The sequence below is a fragment of the Dama dama genome, chromosome 18 (genome assembly GCF_033118175.1).
Source record: "Dama dama isolate Ldn47 chromosome 18, ASM3311817v1, whole genome shotgun sequence".
In the NCBI taxonomy this organism is placed as follows: Eukaryota; Metazoa; Chordata; class Mammalia; order Artiodactyla; family Cervidae; genus Dama; species Dama dama.
In genome coordinates, this window is record NC_083698.1 from 5364120 (window position 1) to 5387589 (window position 23470).

Genomic DNA, 23470 nt, shown 5'->3' on the forward strand with positions numbered 1-23470 from the left:
TTTGTCAAAATCCATAAAATATACAATAGCAAGAGTGAACCCTAATGTAAACTACGGATTCTGGGTGATAATGATATGTCAGCATAGGTTCATAGATCGTAATAAACGTACCATCTGGTGGACATGTTGATGGTCAGGGAGGCTGTGACCACATGCCGGCAGGAAGGATAAGGGCAACTTGACACCTTCTGCTCAACTCTTCTGTGAACTTAAAACTGCTTTAAAAATAAGATCTGGGCTGGGGAGAGAGGGATAACTTAGCAGTGTGGGACTAAGAGATACACACTTCTATATATAAAATAGACAAACAATAAAGGCCTACTGTACAGCACAGGGAACTGTGTTCAATATCTTTTAGTGACATACAATAGAGGAAAACAATAGAATGGGAAAGACTAGAGATCTCTTCAAGAAAATTAGAGATACCAAGGGAGCATTTCATGCAAAGATGGGCTCAATAAAGGACAGAATGGTATGGACCTAACCTAAGCAGAAGAAATTAAGAAGAGGTGGCAAGAATACACAGAAGAACTGTACAAAAAAGATCTTCATGACCCAGATAACCACGATGGTGTGATCACTCACCTAGAGCCAGACATCCTGGAATGTGAAGTCAAGTGGGCCTTAGAAAGCATCACTATGAACAAAGCTAGTGGAGGTGATGGAATTCCAGTTGAGCTATTTCAAATCCTGAAAGATGATGCTGTGAAAGTGCTGCACTCAATATGCCAGCCAATTTGGAAAACTCAGCCGTGGCCACAGGACTGGAAAAGGTCAGTTTTCATTCCAGTCCCTAAGAAAGGCACATCCAAAGAATGCTCAAACTACCGCACAATTGCACTCATCTCACAGGCTAGTAAAGTAATGCTCAAAATTCTCCAAGCCAGGCTTCAACAATATGTGAACCATGAACTTCCAGATGTTCAAGTTGGTTTTAGAAAAGGCAGAGGAACCAGAGATCAAATTGCCAACATCTGCTGGATCATCAATAAAGCAAGAGAGTTCTAGAAAAACATCTATTTCCGCTTTATTGACTATGCCAAAGCCTTTGACTGTGTGGATCACAATAAACTGTGGAAAATTTTGAAAGAGATGGGAATACCAGACCACCTGATCTGCCTCCTGAGAAATCTGTATGCAGGTTAGGAAGCAACAGTTAGAACTGGACATGGAACAACAGACTGGTTCCAAATAGGAAAAGGAGTATGTCAAGGCTGTATATTGTCACCCTGCTTATTTAACTCATATGCAGAGTACATCATGAGAAATACTCAACTGGATGAAGCACAAGCTGGAATCAACATTGCTGGGAGAAATATCAGTAATCTCAGATACACAGATGATACCACCCTTATGGCAGGAAATGAAGAACTAAAGATCCTCTTGATGAAAGTGAAAGAGGAGAGTGAAAAATATTGGCTTAAAGCTCAGCATTCAGAAAAAAAGATCATGGCATCTGGTCCCATCACTTCATGGCAAATAGATGGGGAAACAGTGGAAACAGTGGCTGACTTTATTTTGGGGGTGCTCCAAAATCACTGCAGATGGTGACTGCAGCCATGAAATTAAAAGACGCCTACTCCTTGGGAGAAAAGATATGACCAACTTAGGCAGCATATTAAAAAGCAGAGATGTTACTTTGCCAACAAAGGTCTGTCTAGTCAAGGCTATGGTTTTTCCAGTAGTCATGTATGGATGTGAGAGTTGGACTATAAAGAAAGCTGAGCGCTGATTAATTGATGTCTTTGAACTATGGTGTTGGAGAAGACTCTTGAAAGTCCCTTGGACTGCAAGGAGATCCAGCCAGTCCATCCTAAAGAAAATCAGTGCTGAGTGTTCACTGGAAGGACTGATGATGAAGCTGAAATGCCAATACTTTGGCCGCCTGATGCGAAGAGCCAACTCATTAGAAAAGACCCTGATGCTGGGAAGGATTGAGGGCGGGAGCAGAAGGGGATGACAGAGGATGAGATGGTTGGATGGCATCACCGACTCAATGGACATGGGCTTGGGTAAACTCCGGGAGTTGGTGATGGACAAGGAGGCCTGGCATGCTGCAGTCCATGGGGTCGCAAAGAGTCGGACACGACTGAGTGACTGGACTGAACTGACTGAATGGAGAAGAATACATATATATTCTTTTCAGAATAAGTTTTCGGTACACCTGAAACTAACACAACATGATAAATCAACTGTAATTTAATAAAAAACAAACTTCAAATTTCAAAGAAGCCTGTACATGGTAGATTATTTAGAATGCCACAGGTAGATTGTCCTGGAAAGTTAGATCTCAAGTATTATGGAGTAATAATTCCTAGGATAGGTTACAAAATGGCATATCAACAGTTTTGGCTCCCTACCTGCAAATTAAATCTGATACAACTCCAGAAGTTAAGGAGACTGAGGGCTGGGGAAGGGGGAGATGGTGGCTGTATCAGTAGTTTGGGGAAGAGGAGGGTCAGAGTTTATACAGAGATGACAGACAGGCAGAAAAAAGTTTGATGTCTCCTTTTGCCTTCTGTCCACAAAGCCTGGGAACACTTTCTGCTTCTTTTCTGGACTTCATAAATCTTCAACAGACATCCAGATTACTGATGCCAGCATCTGCTAAGTGATATCAGGGTAGAGAAAAGCCTGACTGATGTCAGATATTGGGGGAAAAAAATGGTGGGAGGAATTCAGCTCCCTGCCCCTCTGATTCTAAACCCCTCAAACCAGTCAATTTCCTACAAGCACAGCCCCTGTAGGATGGCCTCCCGCTGGGGAAGTATAGTCCTAACACAGTAAAGAATGTCTGGGAAGGATGCAAGTGCATCTCTCCCCCAAGGTTCCAGAGCTGCTGTCTCCTTATACAGCGGCCTGGACAGAGCTTATTAATCCCGTTAAGTCTATGACAGTCATTTGCTGGTCTCCATAGCAGGTGGATGTTGGGATCTGGCTCTCCTGGCTCTAACCCACACAAGGTGGGCGCATATCTTTATTTCAACCATAAGCCCCTCCTCTTTAAGGGCATAAGTCATTGGGCTCGGGTTTGCCTCTAACCCAAAATGAGCCGGTTCAATTTTCACCCCCAGAAATTTGAAATTGTTATCTGCCATGCTGCCTGATATCCAAGAAAGACTGTGAGACTGAGGCTAGGGTAGTTCTGTTTGGTTGTGCACATAGATGTCGCAACAGGGACATGCATTTTGCCAAGTCCTGGGAGTGGGGGCACTCGGGGAGGAAGAGGGGAGACATGATGAGACCGGGCAAGGAGGAGAGAGCAGCCGAGGTGCCTGTCTGGGCTCACCTGGGGCTTCCCTGTTCCTCCTTCTAACTGCTGATACGTCCCAGGGTCTTCTTTGCCCTCGGGTAACACAGGATATCCCTTATTCCTCATGAGGAAAGAAAGAAAAGAAAATGAGAACACACTTTTTACTTAAAGCAGCTTGAGTGGGTCTCTTTTTACTTTTTTTTTTTTTTTTTTTAATTGAAGGACAATTGCTTTACACCATTGCATTGCTGTTCAGTCACTCAGTCGTATCCAGCTCTTTGTAACCCCATGGACTGCAGCACGCCAGGCTTCCCTGTCCTTCACCATCTCCCGAAGCTTGCTCAAACTCACGTCCATTGGGTCGCTGATGCCATCCAACCATTCATCCTCTGTTGTCCCCTCCTCCTCCTGCCTTCAATCTTTCCCAGCATCAAGGTCTTTTCCAGTGAGTCAGCTCTTCACATCAGGTGGCCAAAGTATTGGAGCTTCAGCATCAGTCCTTCCAGTAAATATTCAGGATCGATTTCCTTTAGGATGGACTGGTTGGATCTCCTTGCAGACCAAGGGACTCTCAAGAGTTTTCTCTAAAACCACAGTTCAAAAGCATCAATTCTTCGGCGCTCAGCCTTCTTTATGGTCCAACTCTTATATCCATACATGGCTACTGGAAAAACCATGGCTTTGACTATGCAGACCTTTGTCGGCAATGTCTCTGCTTTGTAATACATTGTCTAGGTTTGTCATACCTTTTCTTCCAAGGAGCAGGAAACAGTATTGCATTGGTTTTCTACCAAAGAGCAACATGAATCAGCCACAGGTTTACCCATGTCCCCTCCTTGAGTGGGCCTCTGTTACTTGCAACCTGAAGAACTTGACTCAATGTCCTAAGAGAGAATCTCAAAGTGTGAGTTATTCTCATGATTGCTGACTTTGAACAGCTGAGTTTTTTAAGACAGTCCTCTAAAAGGAAATTACTATGACTTCAATGACAGGTGAATGGGATCTTTTAAGTCACGATGCTAGGATATTACAAGAGCATCTGGAGAGAAGGAGGAACTGCGTGAGAGCAGGCTGGATCACCCCAAAGGAAACGGTCATAACAGTCAGACAGAGAGGAACTAGCTGTCTGGGGAAAACAGGGATGTCTCCATCCTGGAGATTTCCAGAACTGAGAGAGCCGTTGCCTGTTAGGGACAGCTGGGAGCACGCTCAGTTGCTCTTCCTCCTCAGCCTCTGGAGTCTGCCCTCCACTCTTGTTTTGTGGCCACGTTGTTGCTGAGGGTGAGGTCTGCATTGCAACAACTGGTCTGGCTGACTCTGTGGCTGGAGTGTCCTCTTCTGGGATCCATCTTCATCACAGATTTTACGAGCCCGTCTGTGAAATTCCCTCACCCCGCAATCCCGTGGATTCTGGTTTTCTCGTCTGCTCATCAGAAATGCCATGAAGGTGGTGGGAGAAATGACTGGTTTGGGGAAAAAAAAAAAAAAAAACCGTGAAACCAAATAGGAAGTTGGAAAAAAGTGAAATTTTACTATGCATTTTCTTGCCCTTCGCTTGTCTCTCTTTTTCTGGCCAAGATTCATCCCGAGAGACTATTTTTAGTCTCTTCCTGACCCAGCGAAACCTCATGGTTCTGCAAATCTTACCAGACTTAGATTCCATTTGTGTTTTCTCTGTACCCTCTTATTTCTGGGAAGAAGAGAAAATCCAAAGGCAAGCTTTACCTTGCTCTGTGGGCCTTGGTCTCTTGGAGGAGGGCGGGTAGGGCCTCAAGCTGCCTCACCGCGGAGGAAACCAGAGGAAGCCTGATCTGTCTCCAGAATCTCTCTGCCCTTTGAGGCCCTGCCTTTGGGACTTCAGAATTGGGTGAGAGGCAAGTCATAAGCGTGCCTCCTCCCTATGCTTTCAAGCTGTTTCAGAGCCACCCCTCATGCAGACACGGACACTTGCTGGTGTCCTCGGAAGGAAAAAGCTGGCAGTGGCACACGCCCAATGGGCTCAAGACAGAATTTCTCCCACGCAGAGTTTTCCCACACTCAGCAGCAAGGCAAGGAGCAACCAAGAGGCACGGGCTGAGGCCTGCGGAAATCACAAGACGTGGCCACAGCTGTCAGGGGAGGCAGCTGCAGGCTTACCCCTCGGGGCTTCCTGCATCAGGAATATCCCTATCAATGACATGAGGGGCAGAGGACTTTTAGATGGGCTTGAGTGGAAGGTGGGAAGAAAGGACTGCTCTCAGGGGAATAATTCTCTTGTATTGGCTTCAGAACTATGGCATCTGTTGAACCTCTCTCTCTCTAGCATCATCAAAGCAGAACATGCACCCATGTCTGATCTAAGCGAGACCTGAAGTCTATTTCTGGTCCTGCCAACTGACTCCTGGGTGACCTCAGTCACTTCCTCTCACAGCCTCAGAGTTCCCCTCTCTGAAGAGGACTTAAGAATATTCTTACAGCTACACTGAGGTCCCCCTCACCCAACCTAGAAGATGCTAATAATCGCAGCCTTTGATCGCTATACCCTCTGAGTCCGTGGATTGGGTCTCCCTGGGGGCGGGGAGGGTAGAGGGAGAGCATTCCCTGGCCATTTTCACCCTAGGGAGATGCATTGAAAGCCAGTGTTTCCCTCTTGCCACCTGCCCTGGTTTCACAAATGTCTATAGGTGAGCTCTCTGGTTCCGTCCAAAACTGGTGATAGAAGATCCCGGGAGAAAAGAAAGTCTTAGAAGTGAATGTCAGCTTCAGAAACAAACCCCACACAGATGGCCTCTAAAGCACCGCTCCTGGCTTTGCTGGGCTCCAGCTGCAACACTAGCCTGTAAACTAAAAGCAAGAGGATGGTGCTGAGCTGTTTCAGGTCCTAACATTTTCTGAACTGAGGTAAAAACATTTATTAATTTTATGTGTGAAGTGTGCATATTAAAACTTCTGTGATGACCACAAAAACAAAAGCAAAAACAGGGATGAGGTATGTAACTGTCAAACTTTTAGTAGAGGCTAAACACTGAATTCAAAAGGAAATGAGAAAATAGTAAATAAAAATGAAAAAGGATAGAAATAAATCAGAATATGTCATTACTTAAATTTTAATTGGCTAAATTGTCTAGTTGAGATTAAACTAGGTTTTGTGGGTGAACTTTAAGAATAAACCAAGCTATAGGCTTTTAACAATAGACATAAGACAGAGATTTCAGAAGGATTGAAAATGAAACTATGGGAAAAGATACAGTAGCCAAAATAGAGATCAAAACAAACAAATAAGCAAGAGCAGCTATATTCCTATCAAACAAAAGAGACTCTAAATTAAAGGGAATTATGAGAGAATAACAGTTACTATATTATTGTCAGAAAAGTATAATAATTCTAAACTTGTTGTAAACTGAGAAATAACTTCATAATATAGAAATACAATTGCACATACAGGACTAAAATAGATAAATAGATGCTTTTACTATCATAGCTTTAAGCAAGTAAAGTGGTGTACCATGTTCATGGGTTGAATAACTCAATATTTTCACAATGCTGATTTTCCAGATTGATTGAGGAGGTCAACTCAATCCCAACCAAATCTCTTTTTAAATAATTAAAAAATATGAGTCTAAGATTTATGTGAAAGGGATTCAAAAGTTAAGAGTAGCTAAGAAAATCCTGATCCAAACTGTGGGACCATTTTCCTGATCAGTTAACAAGAAGTTTTAAGAATAACATAGTGACTAATATGATGTGGTCTTAGTACATTGATACAAATGGATCAGTGGAACAGGAGAGAGTATAGAAATAGACTCATACATATGGGGAAACAATTTATAATGGAGCTAAAATTGCAAATGATGGAGAAGGAAAGATTTTTCAGTAAGTCATAATCAGAGAATAATTTGTTGCCCACAGCAGGAATAAGGAAAAAAAAAAAAAAAAGAAAGTTAACACTTTCCTCAACCCATTCTTTTAAAATCAAACCTTGTGTGAGTGAGTGATCTGTCTCTTCAGTCGCGTCTGACTCTGTGCAGCCCTACGGCCGTAGCCCCCCAGGCTCCTCTGTCCATGGGGATTCTCTAGGCAAGAATACTGGAGTGGGAATATCCTCCAGCAGGGGATCTTCCCAACGCCTCTCACGTCTCCTGCATTGGCAGGCAGGTTCTTCACCATTAGCGCCATGTGGGAAGCCCCAAATCAAACCATTAAAAACCAAATTGTCAAGTATATTGAAACTTTTATTTCAGAAGACAATATAGAAAAATCTCTTCATAATCTTAAGGTAAGGAAGTTTTGACACAAAAAGCACATTTCTAAAAGGAAAATATTTAAAACCTCTACGAAAAGAGTAAAAAGACAAGCTCCAAACTGAGGGATTCTCTCACAAGTTCATATAAATACATATCATAGTTATTTCCAGAAGATATAAAGATGGTTTACTACTCATTTTCAAAATATATGAATAAAATCAGATTTTTAAAGTTGATAATATAACAGTAGCAAAATGACAAAAAACTTGAATAGGTACTTATAAAAGAGAACATAAATGACTGAATACATGAAAAGATGTTCAACCTCACTAGTAATTAGGTAAATGCAAATTAAAATCATATTACCAGATTGGAAAATTAAAATATTCAAGAATATAAAGAATAGCATCACTCTTTGTAAAAACAAAACTGTAAGAAACAAGAATGTCCACTGGCTAATGAATATTTTTAAAAACTGGCACATAGCGGTTAAAATGAAGTAACTATACATTACACATCGATGTAAAAGAATATCACGAACTTATTCTTTAATGGAAAAAGCAAGTCACAAAGAATATAAAAGGTATGCTTCTAGTCCTGTAAAGTCCAAAGACATAAAACTTAAATATATTATTTATAGATGTTGAGAAATAAGAATAATTTTCTAAAGAACATAAGGACCATAGGAAATGAGATGAGGAGAGAGCCCCTCAAAGTAATGATGCAGCTGGTTTTCCTAACTTGTCAAGTGAGTTCAGGACTATTAGTTGGCTATTCATGATACTTTATGCATATTTATAATTTTGTGTCTACTCAGTGCTTAAAGAAAAATGGAAAATGTTGTGAATAATTCCCAACTTCTAACATTCAGTTGTACTCTATTCTTTCTTAAAATGCATAGTATTATTAGTCTATAATACGGACACATCATTTTTGACTTATTCATTTCCCTACTGATGTAGATATTGTTCCCCAAGTTTTGACAGTTCTCATATAACAAAATCTAAAAAGGGATTCTTTAAATTGATATTCTTTTCCAGAAAAGGAAGTGTTTTTGCTTAGCAAAACAAACACACCCATGCTTTCTAACTCCTTCGAGTGGAAGACTTGAAGTCTTGGACCTTGGAGAAGTGATTCCAGAGGTGGTGGGGGAGTGGAGAAGGGACTGATTCTCCCTGTGAGGCTGAGGTGACCCTAGCTGACTGACAGTCTCTAATCCTGGTCTATTATCAAGACATCAAAGAATTTCTGCCTCCTTTCATTCTGTGAGAGTAAGCATGACCCTTCATTTTACTAAAACTTCTTCAACCCATTTGCTACCCAAATGCAAATTTCTTTTACATGAAATTCTCTTACCTGCAAATTTAGTAGGTTTCTTTTTCTCCAAAAGCTTCAGGAATGACATTTTCAGAATGAGTGTTGGGGATAATTAGTAAATACAGGAAACAGGAGTTGGATCTATAAAGATGTGAGCAGAAGGTACAAGAGGTGTCAAGTTATCGTTGGGTCAGTCTTTGGAAGGAATCTGTGGCCAGCCAGTCCTAGGCATATAATGGCCCTCCTTTCCCTATGATGTTTCAGGAACATTTGTTGATCATTTACTTTGTTGACCATCTGAAAGGGAAAGAATAATTTATTCAATTTAGAACTGTTAATAAATGAGTTCCTTTACTATAGATAACTCAGTTATTTCTTTAACAGGTTGTTGAAAAGATGGCCCAAGATGCCATTTAAATAAAGATGTTACAGTATGTAATGGGTCACAGAAACCAAGAACACAATATCCAGGTAATTAAATAACAGTTAGGAATCAGATTTCCATTAGCCATGCCTGGAACTGGAGCATACTACTTTACTGCTTTCTATCAAGAAGACCTCTAAAATCCCAATTTAAAATGGATACATTTCAAGCTTGTGAATTAGAGTGGGTATCTGAGTAAGAGAATAAATTGGGCCAGAGACTTAGCCATTGTGCTCCTGTGCAAACCTGATTGCTCCTGTGAGGTTATTAAAAATTCTGGGCTAATGTTCTGGAAAGAATGAATTTGCTATTATAGCAATCTTCCTGCATCATGGTATCTCTGCCATTAAAGCACAATCTCTAAATTTAGCATGTGCTTTAGGAAGGACATTAATTGAATTAAGAAGTATTTATTAGAGAGAAATAAATAGCTTTTAGCCAATTAATGAGATCAATCAGCCCAGCCAAGAGAGAGGATGAGGAAGGTTTGCCCCGAGGTGTTGGGTTTTAAGGTACAGAGGTTGATTGGTGACATTCCAGGGGGTGTGGATCGCATTCATGAGCTGTATACATTTAGAGGTGCACAGGAAATGAAGTGTGAAAGAGAGTAATTGAGCCATTGTAAAATCAGATTAGAAAAATGTATCACCTTTGCCTCACCTTTCTTTTTTCCTCTCTCCCAAACATCTCGCTTATATAATCCTCTATATTGACTGCTATAGCATCTATCCACGATATTAAGGAGCTGCTTGGAATTGTCAGTGATGCTATTTGTTGCTTTTTGGACATCATCAGAGTACGGATAGTTTTTTTTTTAATTTTTTGTCTAAAAAAGGGAAAAAAAAGATATCATTTGGAAAGTCTGAAATTGTGTCAAATCTTCTCTCTATGGAAATTTCAACTAAACAAAGAGAATTCCCGTCTCCTCCAATGTCACTATAACTTTTCCCCGAAAGTGTTATTTCTGAACTTATTAGAATTGAGGAATAATTGATTTGTACTGGTATTTAAACAGGTATGTATTACATTCAATATACTCATTTCCTGCCAGGGTGTTCTTTCTAAGACAAAGAAAGTTTGTCCAAGGATAGTCTTCATTTAATTTCCCAACACAAATGTGATTTTCCTCCCACAGGTATTAATCAGCCTGTTGACAATGGCCATGCGTAAGGTAATCTTGATTCCAGAACACTGAGTGTTTGAACCAGCAGGGACTTCAAGTGTTACTTGCTTAAATTGCTGTGATCCCAGTGGCCTGTACGCTTGTGTCTTGTTGGAGCCCATCAGCAGCACCTCTGCAGGCACCACAGATGCTCTGGGAGCAGTTTAAGTAATGCACAGCCCTGTCCTGCTCCACAGAAAACCTTCACTTGTGAGGGAGGACCCCGGATTATCAGAAGTAATTAGAATTTTCTGCTCGCTAGCTCTGTCTGAAGAGTTTTTATGCATCACTGAATTCCTACCAAACTTCTTGAGGCAGACAATATTATCCCCATTTTGCAGATGAGTAAAACTGAGGCTCAGAACATCTGGTCAATTGGTGAAGTTAGACTTGACTTGAACTCACATATATTTTGTATGAACTTATTTTTCCTTTCTTCACTCTCTGTGTTCCCCTCGTCCCCCTAGTCCCGCTGAAAGTCCTACCCTGGTCTCTGTACTTGTAAAGGGGACAGGCGCTCACTGAACCAGACACCCCACTTCTGCTTCTGGGCCTGACACCTGGGACGGAGCACCGAGATTAAGAGTGTGGGGTCCGTGGCAAGAGTGCCTGAAACCCAACCCTGGCTCTGCCTCTCCATTTCTGTGTGTCCCTGACCGAATCACTTTGCCTCTCTGCGTCTCAGGCCCTCACCGGTAGGTAAAACGAGGACTGTAAACTGCCTCTCCACACGGCTGCTTCAAGGAGCCAACGGATTAGCATTTGTGAAGCATGTAAAAGCATGCCTAGCGCACAGTCTGGCCCCAGCCGGTGCGGCCGTGATGATTAAACAGGCACATAAAGGGATGCGGAGGGTACCTGGCACGGGGCGGGCGCTTAATTAAATGTGTTATTCTATAAGAACCTCATGTGTTCACTTCTGCACAGCTATTCTTGTGTTTTCTCTGTCTTCTGAGACAAGTGTTTAAATGCTACTCTGCACGAAGGGAAGAGTACATTTCAGAAAAGCCCCTTTGGTGACACCCTGGATCTTTCCAGGACGGAGCTATTTAGATATGCAACCTGCCCTCTTCTCCCTACTTTGGTTTCATTAAGTCAAATTTGATCATCATAATTGTGTTAAGAGCTTTGAGAATCCTGAAACTTTTCTCTTTTATGTATATGTGGGTGTTCAATAAATAAGTAAATAAATAAATAAGTAAAGATTCGGTCCTTAATTCAGTATGGTGGCTAGTTCCAGGTCTGGACACTGTCCAGACCCACAGGGGGCTCCTCTGTGGGTGTGCTAGCAGGAAGATCCAGCCATCCAGAAGGTTGCCCTCCTCAAAGTTTGTGCTCGAGGAGAACTGGCGCTTTACTTCAGAGAAAATGTCTGCAGAGTGATGGATTCACCTCCTTCCCACTTCTTTCTGAACACACAACATGGCCCACCCTTGAAAATGACCCGTCCCTGCTCTAACTGACCGGCTTGGGCCATTGGGAGAGGCATGGGCCAAATGGTTCCCTTGGTTCCCACCTAAGAGCTAAGGGCTGGGTAGAATACAATGAAATGGCCCAGGTACACTGAAATAGCAAAAAAACAACCCAGAACCAATTCTTCAGCTTCACCTTTTTAAAAAAATTTGGGAATCCTGGACTCCATAGGAAATAGCAGAAGCCAACAGGGCTATTTAAGCCAAGCTCTGTAAAGAACCCTGTGTTCCTGGTCTCCCTGCTCTTGTTAGACTATAGTTTTCTGTTATTTCTGTGCCTCCAAAGTTATCATCCAAGTGTTGCAATGTGGCTGCACATGAAGTGAAATCTAGTTGGGGGAGCCTACCCAACTGGGGTCACTACAGGTGTCAATGACATGAAAGAAACACTGTAACTAGTTTGGTAGAGGTTGGGAGGCTCTCAGCTGGAAACAGTGGAATGTTTGGGTCCTGTTTTTGGCCAGCCTCTTGAATCATCGAGGCCCACTTCCTTTGTGGGTGCTCCTCAGGGTGTCCCCTCCTCCCAGCCCACTCTAGACAAGATGTCCCATTTCTGGTGTAGTGTCTTTTGCCCTGACTGAAAAGGATGCTGACTTTCTCTGTAAGTGATGGATACTCACATTTTCAGTACAGTCACACATTCCAAATTACTCTGGTTGTTGCTACATCTACGGGAGAGTCTCCCCTCCCATTCTAGAATGTTCTGGCAGGTTTGTGTGTGTGTGTGTGTGTGTGTGAGACTTGGGCGTGAGCAGAGTGAACTGTGAACACATATGACTTATGAACACATATGATGGATTGAGTGTAACGAGAACAGATCCTCCCAGAACATGACTATTCCAGTGAGCAGACACCCCACCTCCATGGCCCACAGCTGCAGACCTGTGAGTTTTTACTGTTTAACCATTTCACACTCACCAGCGGACCTGAAATGGCTCAGGCCAGGCTGGGAGAAATGAGTGAAATCAGAAAATGTTCACACAATTTGAGGGAAGTGGATGGACTAGAGACTCTCACATAGAGTGAAGTAAGTCAGAAAGAATAAAACAATGTCATACATTAATACTTATATGTGGAATCTAGAAAAATGGTACAGATGAACCAGTTTGCAAAGTAGAAACAGAGAAACAGACAGAGAGAGCCAAAGTATGGATACGAAGCAGGAAAGGGATGGGGTGGGATGAACTGGGAGATTGGATTGACATATGTATACTGACATATATATATATATATATATACTACTATGTATATCATCGGCTTCCCAGGTGACTCAGAAGATGCTGGTTCGGTGCCTTGGTCTGGAAGATCCCTTGGAAAAGGAAGTGCCAACCCACTCCAGTATTCTTGCCTGGGGAATCCTATGAACAGAGGAGCCTGGGGGGCTACAGTCCATGAGGTTGCAGAGTCGGACACGACTGAGTTCACACACACACACACACACACACACTTATAAAATAGATGATTGATGAGAACCTTCTAAACAGCACAGTGAACTCTACTCAACAGTCGGTGGTGACCTAAAATCCAAGAGAAGGGATACGTGTATGTGTATGGCTGATTCCCTTTGCTGAAAAGCAGAAAGTGACGCAACACTGGAAAGCAACTATACCCCAACAAACATTGAAGAAACAAGAAGAAAATGTGAAGGAACCCAGAGCCTGGCCACGTGGCCTGGGATCCAGAATGTGGCTAAGGGTCTCCCCTGATGAAAAGAACTGGGAAAGCAGCGTTTCTAAGATAACAGGGAGTTCACAGACGCTGAGGCTGGCCATCGATGCACACACCTTGCTCCACCTGAGAAGTGGGGTCTGGACGGCTCCACGGCTTGGGGAAGCTTCCCAGAGAGCAGAGGCAGTACAATGGAAATGCCTCTCTTACTTAACTCGGAGCTCATTTTTAGCACATGTAGGGCGGCCCAGCTCTTTATACATTTATTACCCTGTAATGCACTTGGCAACTCACACCAGATGCCCTTAGTGTGCACACAGGGCACTCATACCGTCTGGACCTCCCTCATCCCCTCGACAGCACCATTAAGTACAAATGTAAATTATTAATAGTGCTGACTGAAATCAAAGGCCCGCATGATGCAAATAAAGTTAACCAACATGATCTGGGAAAACAGAAGTTTTCACCAAGTTGAGAAAAGTTTGTCCCTCCAAAAAAATGTAGCTTAAAATATCATTATGTATTGCAGCACGGTACCCCATGTTGCTGGGGCCAAGTTGTTCAGGCAGCGTGGAGCCTAGGGAATTTGCAGGGTTAAATAGTTTCAGTTCTAAGAAGAAGGCTGTTTCCTGTTTTCCACTCTTGATCATAATGATTGGGAAAACTTGAGTCAAGAATTTTAGGATTTGGTTAAATAAAACCAGTACCCTAGCCCACTTCTCAAGGAGTCCAGATTTAGGGAGCCAGATCTCTTTCTGAGAATAAATGGCAGATGTGGGCATTCTCTAGAAGCAGTGATCAAGGAAATCCCCTTTCTCCACCTGTGGCAGGTGACCCTGGATCATCGTGGAGAAGGTGGGAAGTGATTGGGGGTCATCATGAAACCCCCAGAGCGGCTCAGGTGGAACCTCTGCTTTCAGTTTTGAGGTCAGTCTGTGGCCTGGTTTGTGTCCAGGAGGCCTGGAGGCCTGGATCGTTTATAAGTGTGAATTTAAAGTCTTTGCAGTATGGAGAGTCAGGAAATTTCTTCTTGAGTCAAGACTCACCAGCTGTAACTTGATTCTGTGCATCAGGCCAGAAGGTGGCCGAGTAGGGCCTTTCCTGGACTTTCCTGGCTGCTGCAGGGGATGGACTGGCAGGCATCTGCTCACTGCTCCGTGTCCTCATCAGCACAGAGAAATGTCTGCCCCTGGAAAAAATCAGGCACCAAGATCTGGGAGCGAAGAGAAAAAAAGGAGAGTGGTAGTCACCCTGCTCACGGTCCAGCCACTCCTTCAGAGCTACAGACCACTCAAGTATCTTTTTTTTCCTTTTGGACAGACTGAGTGGCTTTTGGGATCTTAGTTCCCCAATATGGGATTGAACCTGGGCCTCAGCAGTGACAGCACAAACTCCTAAGCACTGGATAGCCGGGGAATTCCCTAACTCTAGCATCTTTTAATTTCTTTCTTTCCTTATTTGTTTTTCAGGCATCTTTTTCATAAGACACCGGGATGGTTCATTCCAGTTCAAATTGTGTCTCTGTCACTGGCAACTGGGAGACTCCTGAGAAATAGGATAAAAGAACAAAAAAAAAAAAAAGCACGCAAAAGCAACATGAATAAATAAATATAAGTTATTTTGGAAAAACTAACTATATAGAAAAATTTAAGAAATGTATACAGAGGTGAAGTTGGCATAATTCCAAAGTTTTGAGATCCAATACAAGAGATGAAGAAAGCAAATAAGAGATTTGGAGCACAAAAAAGAAAATTTCTCTCAAGAAAGTAAAGAAGAGAAATAAAATGAAAAGGAAAACCAAGTAGGCAATACTTTCAATAAATATGATAGAGATTTAATATGAATTCTCATAAAATTGGTAAGAAAAAGTTTAGGGGTTCAACAGAAAGTTGGGAAAACTTAATGAACAGATAATTCACCCAAGTTGTTTATACATTATCCAGTTTGTAAGTTGAAAAAAATCCCAGAGATGCAAATTAATATCCTGTGGTCACCATGTAGCATCATGTAATGTGAAAGGGTCAATGATGATAAACATTATGCCAATGTTGGAACATTTATGGCTTTTTGATGACGGGATATGTTTGTATTTCTAAAAGAGTATATTAACACTCTTTTAGAAAACAATGAAATTTTCTCATCAAGCTTCCTAGAGCCGTTAATACTCCTCATCCAGGTTGTCCTAGTCATCAAAATATATCACGGGATAAGAAATTAAAATGTAGCAAGGACTATATAGTAGGACACTTTGGTCACCAACAATGAAAATCCAGCTTCAATAAACTTAAGCAAATAGAAGACCATATTTTCCCAGGCAACTGTAAAGTCCAGGGTACAAACAGCTTTGTAGTTTCCTGGATGGAAGATGGTCCTTGGGTCTGGCTATCTGCATCCCTTTCCTATTGCTGTATAATAAATTACTATACAATTTGAGTCATACACTATTCCTGTTTGAGGAGGCATAGTTTTGTGGGTCAGAAGTCTGGCCACAGCATGACTGGGTTCTCTGCTCAGCATCTTCTGAGGCTAAACTCAGATGTTTTCAGCTGGACTGAGTTCTTGCCTATGGTCTCTGGGGAGGATGATGTGCTTCAGATTGTCCGGTTACAGGCAGAGTCACTGCTTATGGTTGGAAGCCTGAGGTTCCCCTTTCCTCCCTGGCTGTCCGCAGGCAACTGCTATCAGCATCTTTCTGTTGCCCATGGTCCTCACCACATAGTCCCTTCCCTTCTCAAAGCCAACAGTGGAAAATCTCCCTAAAGTCAAATCTCCCTCACACTCTGAGTCACTTGCTTCCTGCCTCCGGCTTCTAGAGCCAGATTGAAAGGGACCACGTCCAACCAGACAGTAACGCTTGGTTAACTCAAGGCCAACTGATCGTTAATCCTAATAACATCTCCAAAACCCCTTTTGCCGTGTAACATGACATGATTATGGGAATGAGTATCTTATCCACCAGTTCTACCCACAGTCAAGGGAAGGAAGTCATATAAGAGGAAGGGCCTTTGGGGGTCATCTTAAAATTCCCCCTACCTCATTCTCCATCTCCCACTGGGGTGTGGTGTCTACACTGTCTATCCAGGGGTGGGGTGGGATGCTGGTACCATGGTCACTTTCTCACAGGTATGCAGCCACACTCAGGAGAGGGTCTCTCTTCCAGGTGTCCACAGACTTATCCTCCTAAGGACTTTGAGATGGGGCCAAGAAGACATGAAACTAACAGTCAACCTCATGGCTTATTAAAAATGTAAGCTAAACAAGACCGAGATAGAATTTGTGTGTGTGCGCATGCTCAGTCGCATGCTCTTTGTGAACCCGTGAGCTCTAGCCCACCAGACTTCTCTGTCCATGGAGTTTTCCAGGCAAGAATACTGGAGTGGATTGCCATTTCCTGCTCCTGGACATCTTTCCAACCGAGGGATCAAACCCGCCTCTCTTGCATCTCCTGCATTGGTAGGTGGATTCTTTATCACTGCACCATCTGGGAAGCCTGAGATATAATTTAGTACCTATTAAGTCAATAGCATTTTTGAAATTTAAAAATACCTGAAACTTTTATCTAAACAATATATGAGGTGTATCGGCTCAAATAAGAAGTCAACAGGTGACACAGAAAGAGGAAGACCCAGCAGATCAGCAAGGACATCAAAGAGCCTCCCTGCCCATGGTCGGTCTTCTATGGTGTCAGCCTTGGAACTCACAAGCTGGCTCCTGCTCAGGCAAACTCCACCCTCAGGTCTAGAGCCAATGTCTCCACTGTGCCATTCAGAGGAAGAGAGAAAGCTAGCCTTTGAAGCTCTTGCAGACGACAAAGTTCTTCTGTCCAGTGGCCCCAGGAAAGATTCTCAGCTCTGATTGGATCATGTGCCTGTTCTGTAACTGATGACCGTGGTTGGTGGTGACAGTCGTTCAGGGCCTGTTTATGCACTGACCATGGGATCCGAGCCACCGCCCATCAGCCCCAAAGAGGTTGCCTGCTGCGAGGAGCTGAGGCAGCCCACGAGGTGGGCACAATGCCGGAGACCAGCATGGTCTGCAGGACAGAAAGGCATTCCCCAAAGTGACTTAGAGCCTAGCAGAGCCCAGGACACCTTGAGCAGGTCCCCTGGCAGGAGGATGGCCAGTGACAGCTAGTGAGCATCCTTGGAGGACACGAGCCACGGGTGACAGCCCCCACCCCACGGTGAGCAGAGGCCTTCCACAGACCAGCCTGCGCCTGCCTCATCTTCTCCAGCCCCGACCGCTTCCCGTGGAGTCCATGCTCCTTCCCGTATCTCAGGAGAGGAAATGGAGTCTGGCCCCTATCTTTCTCGACACCAGCAAAACGGCAGCTGCCTGTCACAGCTCCCTGGTCTCCCTGCACGTGCGAGGCACTGTTTGCAAAGCCTGAAGCCACACTTGCCTCACAAGGCAGCCCTCATAACTGTCTTTCCAGTAGGTGGGAATTTCACTTCCTTATTTCCAGGCATAAATAATTACAGATGCAAAATCGCAGCCTTATTTTAGCCACAAGCGTTGAGAATGCAGCTCTCAAATCCTGGGCAAGACCTTCCCTCCTTGAGCAGGAGGTGGCCTGACCCCTCTTGCAGGCCACTGAGGTGCTTCCCTCTTGTAGAAAGAACCCAAGCTGCCAGAGAGCGGGCAGGTGGGTCTGTCTCCTCCGAACCCACTCTATTCCCTAAGGAGAGCATCACCTAAAGCTGCAGAGTGCATGGGGGCCCCTCGGAGCCAGTGCTCTGTCCAGGCCTTGTGTCCGGGGTGACCAGGTGCCCTGGGCCCCACGGGGTGGGTAGGGCAGACTAGGTAATGGGTGGGCCCCATGCAAACTGAAACCATGCACTCCTTGTGCAAGAAATGAAGACATGTTTTCCTTCTTTTGTGGTCTCTCTCTGAACTTGCCGTAGTGGCTTTCATTTGCTATTTGATGTCATCTCCCTCGGGCACGGGTATATTCGCGGGGTAACTGCACAGGGCCCAGCTCTCAGGCCCCCACCCCCTACTGTGTGCGCCTGACCTTTCCAGGTCCCCAGGTCCCCACACCCAGGCCCAAGTCCCAGCTCAGGGTGGAGGGTGGGTGCTGGGCGGGGTGCCGGGGCAGGTGGCGGGGCACCCATGGGTGGGTGGGGAGGCAGCTGGGAGGGGCCTGCGGTGAGCTTGGCTCCCCCAGCACACGCTCCGTTGCCCCCTCCGCTCCGCACACACACACAAAGTCAAGGTAAAAAGACCAACAACTCCAGACCACAGCCGTGGAGCAGTCACTGTGGGGCTTCCTGCACCCGGGCCCTGAACGACCGCACTGTTCGCAGGCCCGGGGAGCCGGCCCAGCTGCCAGGCTACATGGGCAGGCAGGGAAACAGAAAACCATCAACACATTGGATTTCTCAACGTATATGGCTTTATTGATCTCATCCTTCGGGGTCACGTGGTCTTGGGAGACCAGCCTGACCTTTCTGGGCCTCAGTTACCTCTTCTGCAGGAGGAAGCCAATCCCAGGGCACGGTGGGGGCGGAGGGGTCATCGAGAGCAGAGGCCCCTACCCTGCGGGGTACCACCTCTGAGGGGTGGGAGTGACTGGCTCTGGGAGTGTGACCCGGGGGCTCCTGGCCCCCCACGGCTGGGCTTCAGAGACCGAGGGCTGGGGAGCTTGGAGCCCAGGGCCGTGGCAGCCCGCGGGGACCCCGGGAGCTGGAGGAGAAGCAGCAGGAAGTTCACGGCAGCATCCTGTGCTACAGGCCTTGGGCTGAGTCCCAAACGACAAGCAGATGAAGCAGGCAGGTGCGAGAGGCAGGAGGGGGCTTGGGGGCAGCAGCGGGCAGCCGCGGCCCCAAGCCGGAGACCTCCCCTCCTCATTCAACCGTGTCCCATCCCTGCTTCCAAAGTGACAGCTAAACACACATCCCTGCTTGCTTAGCACCCTTGCTGTGTGGTCGGGGTGCAACCCCACCGCAGGAAGCAGGGCCCTCCTTGCAGCAGTCCAGGAGACAGCGTTCTAGCCCAAGGCCACGGGGCAGCGGGGAGGCTGGAGTCCCAACTGCCGGGGCTCAGAGCGTGCTGTCCTCTCCTGTCCCGGCTCCGAAATGCGAAAAGCGAGCAGATGGTGTGCGTGTTTCACAGAGCACAGAAAACGGGGGATCTCGGCGCCCACAGGAGCCTGTGGTTTCTGAAATGGGGTGGCCGGCTTCCTGCAGCTGCAAGGCATGTTGGGGAGGAGATGCGATCGCTCTGGGCCCCACCTCACCCCGAGTTCTCCGGCGGTTTGGCTTGGGCGGGCCTGGCCTGCTGCTCTCTCCCAGCCCAGAGCCCAGGGAATCCAGCCACTGCCAGGAAAGCCGAGGGTGGACAGACCCCATCCATCAGCTCAGAAAGTGAAAGCAAGGCAGAACTCTATCTCAGGCAAGGCCCCTGTGGGAGAGATGGGAAGAGATTCATTTTATTTTGTGCGTGGAGACAGTGATTTTAATGTTATGTAAATGCAGCCTGCGATTCTTAATCTCTCCTGAAATGTACGTGTCAGGGCTCTGGTGTAACTCAGGTTGCCGTTGATAGAAAACAAGTTGTGTTTTTATACGGGGAAGGCTTGCGGTGAGCTGCTTTTGAATTTTTTTTGTTGTTGTTACAAATTTAAACAGGACAAGCTGAGGCAGTAGAGCTGGGGGTGGGGGGTTGAGTACGACAGAGGAATCTGGGGAAAGGGGCTTGGCAAGTGCCCAGGCAGGGGGAGGCAGCAATCAGGGACAAGGGGGGACCTCTTCCATGGCAGGGGCTTGAAACAAACGCTCCTGGTGGCAAGATGCAAAGTGGAATCCTGCTGGTCAAAAGCACCTGTTGGGACTGCCATGATGGGGACATCAGGAGGACAAGCAGAGGCATCTGCTTCTCTAGGAAGATGCTCTGATGGTCTTCCCTGCAAAATCCTTCTCATGATGGAGGACACTTTGCAACTTCCACAGCCAGCAAAGGATGACCAGAAATTCACAATGTGGGTCTGTGTACATCACAGTGGGGGCAGCAGGGGGGTCCATGGGAGGAGTAGGTGCCAGGGGCAAAGGGAGGCAGTGCACCCCACCTCCATGCAGAGCCGGCCAACAGTGCACATACCTATTCCTCGGAGCAGCAGTTGGAACACCTGTCAGCTGAGTGTGACCCACACCTTCAGAAGCAGCATTTTCTGGGAGACCGGAGATCACAGCACCTGGTTCTTCAAGGTTACCTGATGATTTTCCCAGTGCTAAACCAGAACTCCCCAGTGGTAAAGAATCCATCTGCCAATGCAAGATCCCTGGGTCAGGAAAATGCCCTGCAGAAGCAAATGGCTACCCACTCCAGTATTCCTGAGAATCCCATGGACGGAGGAGCCTGGTGGGCTACAGTCCATGGGGTCACAAAGAGTCGGACATGACTGAGCAACTAAACTTCAACAAACCAAAACTCCAGAAGTTGGTCATATTCCCTGCTCCCCAAAGACCCCACAAAGACTCTGACTTGGCAGGATGATTCCTCGTCCACCGTAGACTTGGAGAAGTTATCTTTGGCAATCTTTTTTTTTTTTTGGCTGTACCACATGGCTTGTGGCATCTTAGTTCCCCAACAGTGGATTGAACCAGTGCCTTCAGGAGTGAAAAGACAGAGCCCTAACCATTGGGCAACCAGGGAAGTCCCTGTTGGCAAATATTTAATCAGAGGTGTTAGTAATAACTTTTCTGCTTATGCAAATACACCCCTTTGAAGTTCAGGGCCAAGGAAGGTTATTTCCCTGAATAAGCAGCAAGAATTATCCCCGTCAAACAGTGGGATCCGCAGTTTTCCTTCTCTGTTGTGACCAGACCAGGCAGTTTGGAGGGACATGTGTTACATCATTCCTTTTTATGTTCCTGTGTGTTTGCTCTCTCATCCAAGAATTCTCAACAGAGGTTTTGGTCTACCATCCTCGCTCCTTTCTGTATAATGCTCATTGATTTCCCTCTTCATGTATCTGGTAGTTTTGTTTAACTTTGAGTCAACTTTGAAGCTATTTTGAAAAGAGAAGTGTTTTTACGTAACTGAACTTGAAAACTAATCAAATGTAATCCCTGAGTGGGGAAGATCCCCTGGAGAAGGGGATCCCGTCCCTTTGGCATCTTCCCCAACTTCACAAACATACAGCTGTTCAAGGTAAATGTGACTATCTTTCTCAAGGTACCCGGCTCAGCAAATCAGTTCTGTGGCATTGTCAGCAATTCCAACCTCGGAAATTCCACAAGGTATGAAAGAAGAGTTTTGCCCTTAAAAGAAAGAGGCCTCAAGCCACAGATGAGTCATGGGCTACCTTCGCCTCCTACTAGGCTTCTTCATAAGGCCTAAGACTTTGTCTTTCCTCCAGCCGGAAGCACTCACCTCTTCTTCCACTTCCTCCCAATCCTGCAGAGTCCTGACTCTGAAATCAGCCTGGAACCCACAGACAGCTCAGGACCTGCACAGCTTCCTCCATGGCGGTTTCCTTTAGGATGGACTGGTTGGATCTTCTTGCAGTCCAAGGGACTCTCAAGAGTCTTCTCTAGGACCACAATTCAAAAGCATCATTTCTTCAGCACTCAGCCTTCTTTATGGACCAACTCTCAACGTTCATAAATAATGTGGAAGGATGTTAAAAGTTCCCTGTTCTGAGACAGAACAAGATTCAATCTGCAGACCTTTCTGTTGAAGACTCCCTTTATCTTGCATTTATCTGTTTCCAGCGCCTGTCTCCCTGGAAGCAAACTCTACCCCATCTTGACGTTTCAGCTTCTATTTCCCCAACTGTGAGATCTGGGTCAAAGTCCTTTCTCCCACCTTTCTTCCTTCTGCCAGTGGAAAGCATCCCCACATGGAAAAAGACACAGTCTTTGGGGGAGTCAGATAGATTTGGATTAAAACTGTGCCTTCACCGTTTACTTAGCTCACCTTATTTTTTCTTTTTCATAGAACATTATTGAATGAGATGAACTAAAACACGCATTAAGAACATGGCAATTTGTTAGTTTTCTTACTACGCCTTGATTTACTATAGCCCTTCCTTTGCGGGCTGTTCCAGTCTTAGCATCCTCCAAACATGGCCCCAGGCTTCCCTGGTAACTCAGCTGGTAAGGAATCCACCTGCAATGCAGGGGACCTGGGTTCAATCCCTGAGTGGGGAAGATCCCCTGGAGAAGGAAACAGCCACCCACTCCAGTATTCTGGCCTGGAGAATCCCATGGACTGTATATCCACGGGGTCCCACGGGGTCACAGAGTTGGACACAACTGAGCGACTTTCAAACACACACAAACATGACCCCGGCCCTCTGAGATCATTCCTTGGATGAATTTTCTCCAGTATTGGCTATATGCATACTTTGCATGGAGTGTAAACTTATCTGACATTGTTGTCTAACCCTCTGGATCTGTATTAGCTCTTCTCAGCTAAATATTATTCTCATGAAGTGCAATGGACTTGTCTTATATTTATTTTCTCTCCAGAACATACTCAATAAATGTTTAAGGCCTCTGTCCATTCACTCCCTCCTTTGGCATTTATTGAACTCTTGCTGTGGAAGATCAGATACCAAGCCCTATAGTGGGGGTCACGTAGGCAAAAAAAAAAAGATTTGTTTTTAGGGTACTTATGTTCTTGGGGCTTTAATTCACAGTAAGAGCAGAATTATAGAATTATTCTGTGCCTTCTCTGTGTAGAAGTGCTAATGATGCAATGGTGGACTCAACATACATGGCTTATGTCTTACATGTCTATACATAGACAGTAAGAGAGAAACGGCATCAAATGGAGAGCAATTCTAATTTTGGGGGCATGTAGAATGAGGGGAAATGAGGAGGATGAAGATGAACAACGTTGCCTGTGAAATTTTCCAATCAAAAAAATCAGATTTGTCATTCTGAAATATTCTGAACTGGCAGTTATGTGGTGATTTTTCGCAGTTTGACATACACCATCTGTGCT